Genomic DNA, 6,765 nt, shown 5'->3' on the forward strand with positions numbered 1-6,765 from the left:
AGGAAAGTCAAAGAGTCTTAACTTCTGCTGACTCAAATGCCAAGATATTCTGCAGTCTTATCACGCCAGCAGAGTGGAGATAAAGGACTCAAAATGATCTGTCATACATTATGGATGAACATAAGAAGCATTACAAATGAGCGCTGTTTTGTCTTATATTTTCACAATTCCTCAGAACAGAGTTTAGAAATAATGCAAAATGCTGAAATAGTGCAAAATGCTGAATAGATGAAGCTAAGATCAAGGATAGGATTTATTATGTTTAGTGTATTGAGGATTGGCTGAGAACGGTCTGTTCAGTGATGCAACATGTGGCAACTGTCTATTTCTTAGACAAAACACCTGCCCCTTAAGATATACTCAAGAGAAAACACAAAACCTACTGCATGTATGAAAAACAATGAAAAAGTATCATTTCCTTTAGGAGCATTTGTAGATTATGAATTTGGTTGCTCCAAAGTGTGTGTGCTCCACACACAAAACAAAAAAAGCTACATGTACAAGATCATAGAAATGTGAAATACACTGGTATGTGGAGGTATAAAAAAGGAAGTGAATGAAGTCAGTTTAGATATTTGACTTATGAATTTCAGAGTACTATCAACTCACTACAGATTCCCACTAAAAAATAGCTGAAGACTGCTCAAGTACAAGAAGTAGTACTCGAGTACAGCAGAGGGCAGCACAGGAGCAGTGCAGGATGAGGGAGCATCCAAAAAGTTTTGCAGACGTCAAAGTCAGACCTGGCGCTGTTATTCTATTGAGAGCATCTTTAATCAAAGTGCTGTAGCATTTATGTACTTATACCTCATACAGCATCAGAAAGAAACATGATAAATAATGGCTGTGTTGTTAATATATTATGCTCTGTTGAGCTCTGCGCTATACCGTATGAACATTTTATAGCATCTTGTAGATGTTTTTTTTTTTAACAGTTAGGAGGTTCCCTCACACTGTCATACACTATAGACTGAGATATTTATTCTCTATTCATACTTGACAGAACTAGGTTGCTGTGACTATGTGCAAACAGGGTTTAGCTCTGCAAGTTATGTGAAGAGCCCTGTGTGTGTTCTGTCGCCGGCCTCTCATGTGCAAGCACTGAGATTAGGTTAGGACTTATTATACCTGTATTGTTGTATGGAGACAGACATGCATATTAGCTTAAACATTTACCAATGTGATCTATTATACTTAACAAAATATTATGTTCTCAATGTATTGGTCCAGGATGAAGTCACAGCTTGAGTCAGAGATGGATTTAAAACAGTCAGCAATTTTTTCTCAGAAAGTACTTTCGCTAGCATCACTGTTTGTTTTTATTCCGTGATTTTTATTTTTATTTAATCTTGCTTTGTTATGTTTTGTACTACTAAAGGGAAAAAAAGCAGAAATTAAAACTTGAAAAAAAAAAGAAACTGTACTGTTTTTAACATCTGGAGCTTGGATCTTGTTTCAGTGTTATAGTCTATGGATAAATAGTCCCTGTTTTCAAATTAAATCTTAAATATCTATGTCTAAATGTCTATGTTTTGCCTGTGAATGTGTATTTTATTACATTAATCCGGCCTGTGTCTCAAAGATCTGGATAGTATTTCGCTTTTTATATCTAGCTTTAATTTTTTTTTTTTTTTTAAAAAGATTATTTTAATTTAATAATTCCATGTGAACAGACCACTTTATAATATTACTGTATGGAAATAGATTACAACAGTGTAGCAAATTCTCCTTCACTTATTTATCCCGTTATTCATAAAGAATTAGGCCACATCATTAAACTGCTCCCTACATGTGAAATATTAATGGTTCAGTGTATAATGGCATAAGCATCCCATAGAAATGCATGTAAGCATTCTAATATAGTTTCAGATACATGAATATTAAAAAGTGGTCCTAAGATGAACATCTAAAAGGCAGGTTAATATTTCAGCAAATTCCTAGAAGTGCTTCTGCATCTGCAATTTGGTGATGTGTTTGTGGTATTTGAAAGTCAGTACAAACAGCAGACCAAAGGGATAAAAGGCAGCAAACAGCAGGACGATCAAAGCTCAGACCTCAAAGTGGTCTTGCCCACTAAATTAGTCTGGGGAAAGAAGATAGCTCAGTAATAGCATGGTTCATTACTTTCAGCATGCTCAATCATTCATAGTAACTGCCAATAATACCTTTGGATATTTGATTTGCATGCCACCTCTTGTGATCTGAAAATATATTAAAGTATTCAAATTCTCACGAAGCGTAGGCTAGGGATCTAGAGTGATACATAAGTTCTCATTTTAAATTATTGTATAATGTGTTTTTCAGTGGATAAAGAAGCTAAAATTGCAGTATTTAGCCCTAAAATTCTAACTGGTTATTATTGCCATTTCGGGGTGATTGTTGGTTAATAAATAATCTGTATTCCTAAAGAAATTTATATTTTTACAACAAGAGTTCTTTGTAAGGCCTATTTTATTAGGAATGTGTCTATCATAGGCCCAAAATGCCTTAAATATGATGTATGTTTTTCATTATTAAGGCTCAGACAGCCAGGAGACACTATATAATGTAGACATTACATTATTTAAATGTAGAAAAAAACATTGGCCCAAAGGGAAGCTTGATAATTTGGTAATCTGCGTACTGTAATTCAGTGACTGTTGGTGTCAACAAGTATTTTTTTTTTTTAGGTAAATGTTTTGCCACTGGTGGAGAAAAAAACCCCACTTTAATAACACTGATTACATGATCAGTCCCAGTTAAATACTTGATTAAATACATTTAACCCACACACAAACCTACACAAGCTTCGAACCAATTTTCCTCAAGGTTTTTGACCACTCAGAAAAGGGAAAGGAGAAAGACGGCTAACACATATAAGGTGGCAAATTAAATTGCTGACTTTTCATTAACAATTTTGCCCCTTTGGCTGCAGTGAGTAAATGGAACAAGCCTGTTCTAAAACATATTTTCAGCAAGGCCTCAGTGATGTACTCCAAGCCCAAGCTGGTCTCTAAAGACAATTCTGTGACAATTAACCAGTTCATCCAGCTTGCTATTCACACAGATTACCTGAATAGTGCCTACGAGCCACAACACTCTGACCAATCTTCTCCAGTAATTTTGATCTGGGAATGAAACTGAACCCATGAAATTGGCTCACACAAGCCTCTCCTTAGGGGAATGTGAATGCTGTAAGCACCTTGGCCTGTATTTTTACTGTGGGACATCTTTGTGTCTCCTGCTCTCTACAACCAAAGAATAAGCATTATGATTCGAATAGCCACAATATTACTGCTATGATTGAAAGCAAATGTATCTCACTGCTGGTAAAGCTATCTGTGGCTCTAATTCTCATGTCATCCATGCCCTTGTTTATTCAGATGCAGCTGTGAACTTTCTGGATGAAACTATATGACATGGTGTATATCTCTCTCATTCACCTAACAGGCCCATGGAGTATAAAAGCTCTTGACAACATCCCACTAGGAGAAAGAAAAATAGCACATTGCATTATCCCTCTCCTGATGAAGGCAGGTATATTGCATCATGCTTATCAACCTACCATGTACTGCTGTCATCCTTGATGACCCCATCATGATATCTCTTGGCACCTTTTAGTAAGCTATTCTCCTGGACTGCACCCTGTTTTAAATATTGTCTCTCCCATTTCACTCAACTCTTATCAAAAGCCATAAATGAATGAAGTGATCACCAAGAAGAAAGCCTCCAAGTTGCCACCCTAATGACCCTGGGACTGTTCTGTTGAGCTGTTTGCAGGCACTACTGCCCCTAGAGGGTGTGTACCCATTTTGCTTTCAGAAACCGAAACCACAGAAAAGTACATTGCAGAGGCCTTGGCTCAAGGGTACATCCAATTATCACTGTCACCTGCCATTTTCTTGTTTGTGAAAAATAAAAAGGCAGACTCACATTAACTACAAGGGATTAAATAAGGTCACACAGAGTTCTGCTACCTTTTACCACTAGTCAGCTGCTGAACAGGTGAGAAGAATACTTGACCTAAATAATACTTCACTAAGCTTGACTAAACCACCGTGGATATTACGTGATCTGCATTAGTGAAGACGATGAGAGGAAGTCACCAGACACTAAGAGTACCTGGTGAAGCCATATGGGATAGTCAATGCACCTTCAGAGTTTCAGGCCTGAGCAAGTACCTTCCCTGGGTTGACTATGCCCACGTCATTCACAATACGCCATTCACTTCTCCATAGGCCTCATAGTGTCTCAGTGGTGGATTATTAGATGACGCATATAAAACGCACCTGGGAGGCAGCAAACATCAGAAAAAAGAGCAATTCAATGTCAAAAGAATCTAGTAAACAGACAGTGGCATCCACATCAACCCATGCTACCAAGCCAGATGGTATGATTTTCCACCCGAGCCGGCAGACCTCATTTTTCTCCACAAAGCTTACCCCTGCGGATAAAATCCACAGCGTGGGGAATCAGGAGCTGCTGGCTGAAAGTTAAGTGCATGGATCATTGGTTCTTTTAAATTAATTAAGAGGATTCCGTGGCATCTAGTACCACGGGTAGGGTGCCCTCCCTGAATATTGAACCCACTTCTCCAGTGGTGTTTCATATTGCCTTTTGAACTTCTGTGTAAAATATATGGACATTAATTTACATACAAAACTTTACGGTTTGCCTGCCAATCTTGTGGGTTCTGAGATATTTTTATGTTTGATATTCCCTGCCTTGATTTGTTTTTGTCTTTTCCTTTCCCCTTCTGTTTTGATGCTGATTCTGCTATTTTGGTATTTTGATCCCACCTGGTACATGCATCTACTCTGATTCGGGATTTGTTCATGTTTCAGTGATTTTTCTGCCTATGACTTGACCTGTTTTGATGTTGTGCTTTGTCCGAACAAACCTTGTGCGTATGGATCATTACACTTTATCTCTGCAGTCAAATTGTCACTCATTTGCCAGAATTCTAGAAAAATACATAACTACATGGATTTCCCAAGCAGAAATTTAACACATTTCTGTTGAAGCAGACAAGGATTAAGATGTGGAAAAAGGATGTCACTTTTCCCAAGATAATATTTATTTACATTTTTTAACCATCAAGAATTTTCAATTACTAAAACATGTGATACCTTCATCTTAGACTTTACAATTTTGTGACACAGTGATGAATGTTTAAGCACTAATTCTATCAAACATTTATCACAAAGTTACCATCAATTCCCATCAATCATCGATGAATGGCACTTCTCAAAAAAAAAATATCTGCATTCAACCATGGCTCATAGGAAACACTGCTGTTGTCAGATTTGAGAACCAGTGTCAAAACTTGAATAAATGATACAGTGCCTGAATGTGTGTCCAATTTAGCTATTACATACTTCTCTTTTTGTTTGTGTTGGTGTTCAAAATTGGCAGGATGCCCAGTCCACTGGCAGGCAAAACACTCGGTTTTGTGCCAATTACAAATGATGCTGCTTATTACAAATTGAGGAACAAACCAACAGTGGCAATAGGCTGTGGAGCTGGATGAATGTTGTTGGTAAGAGTTACACTTTAACCTGTAACCTCAATGCACCTCAAACTTGGAAGATTGAAGTTGATACACAAAAATAGGCACCTCCACATTCTGGCTGAGTAACACAGCCAGTGTTAGTGAAAAAGTTGGCTAAAATTGACAGGAACTGTCTCAAAACACCGCTGCAATCCTTATTTGACAGGATTTATGCTTTTATTAAGGAGAGTGGAGGCAAAAACAAGTTTGAGCATAGAAATGAGACAGGCAACCATTTTTGTCTATGCATCTATTTTTGTCTAACTCATTTTGATGTTGACTTCATGCCTGTGAAAAGATATCTATGAAAACAAACAAGTCAGACCATAGATTATTTTTATAATCAGTGTGTGAACATCACCCAGCACCACGGGCACTATAACTGGAGTTAGGTGTCGTGGTGGTACAAACCACAATAACACTTTTAGCCGAGCATGCCATCGGTTATATGCTTACTAACACTGGTTCATCAAACTATTAATCACTTAGTTTCAAATGTATGTTTCCAAAGTGTACCTATATTTATTATCTGAAATTCTGTTTTTAGATGAACAAATGAGTTCTCCAAGGGAGTATACTTACTTGTTTCAACAAATTAGTTGCATTAAACTAAATGTATAAAGTCCAAACCTGCCCTTTTCAAGAGTCAAAGAATCATGTTTTTATCATTTAAACTGCATTATAAAGTCAGAAAGTTTTTTTTATAATTGAATATTCATTTAAACAAATTACATTTAAAATAAAAGCTACTTTGCTATTATTAAAAGCACTATACAAATAAAACTGTTGAAAAGCACTATACAAATAAAGTTGAATTATATTCTTGTAAAGAATAAGACACTACATGGCCACAGGTATGTGGACACCCTGACCATGTGACACCACCTGACATTCCTCAGAATATTGCCACAAATTCAGAAGTGAACAGCTGTCTAGAATGTCTTTCTATGGTGTAGCATTAAGATATTGTTTTATTGGAACTAGGATCCCTATTTAAAACCTGTTCCTTGACATTGAAAATGTTCACAAAGCGTGGAAGTACTTAAGAGGCCTGTACAAAGCTCTGCTCTTAACCATACTTAATACCTTTGGGATGAATGGGAACACGGACTGCACCCCAGGTCATCCAACATCAGCGCCTGACCTCACTAATACTCTTGTGGGTGAATGGACAAATCCCCACAGCCACACTCCATAATCTAGTGGAAAGCCTTTTCAGACTAGTGGAGGTTATT

The sequence above is a fragment of the Hemibagrus wyckioides genome, linkage group LG13, assembly GCF_019097595.1.
Source record: "Hemibagrus wyckioides isolate EC202008001 linkage group LG13, SWU_Hwy_1.0, whole genome shotgun sequence".
Classification (NCBI taxonomy): domain Eukaryota; kingdom Metazoa; phylum Chordata; class Actinopteri; order Siluriformes; family Bagridae; genus Hemibagrus; species Hemibagrus wyckioides.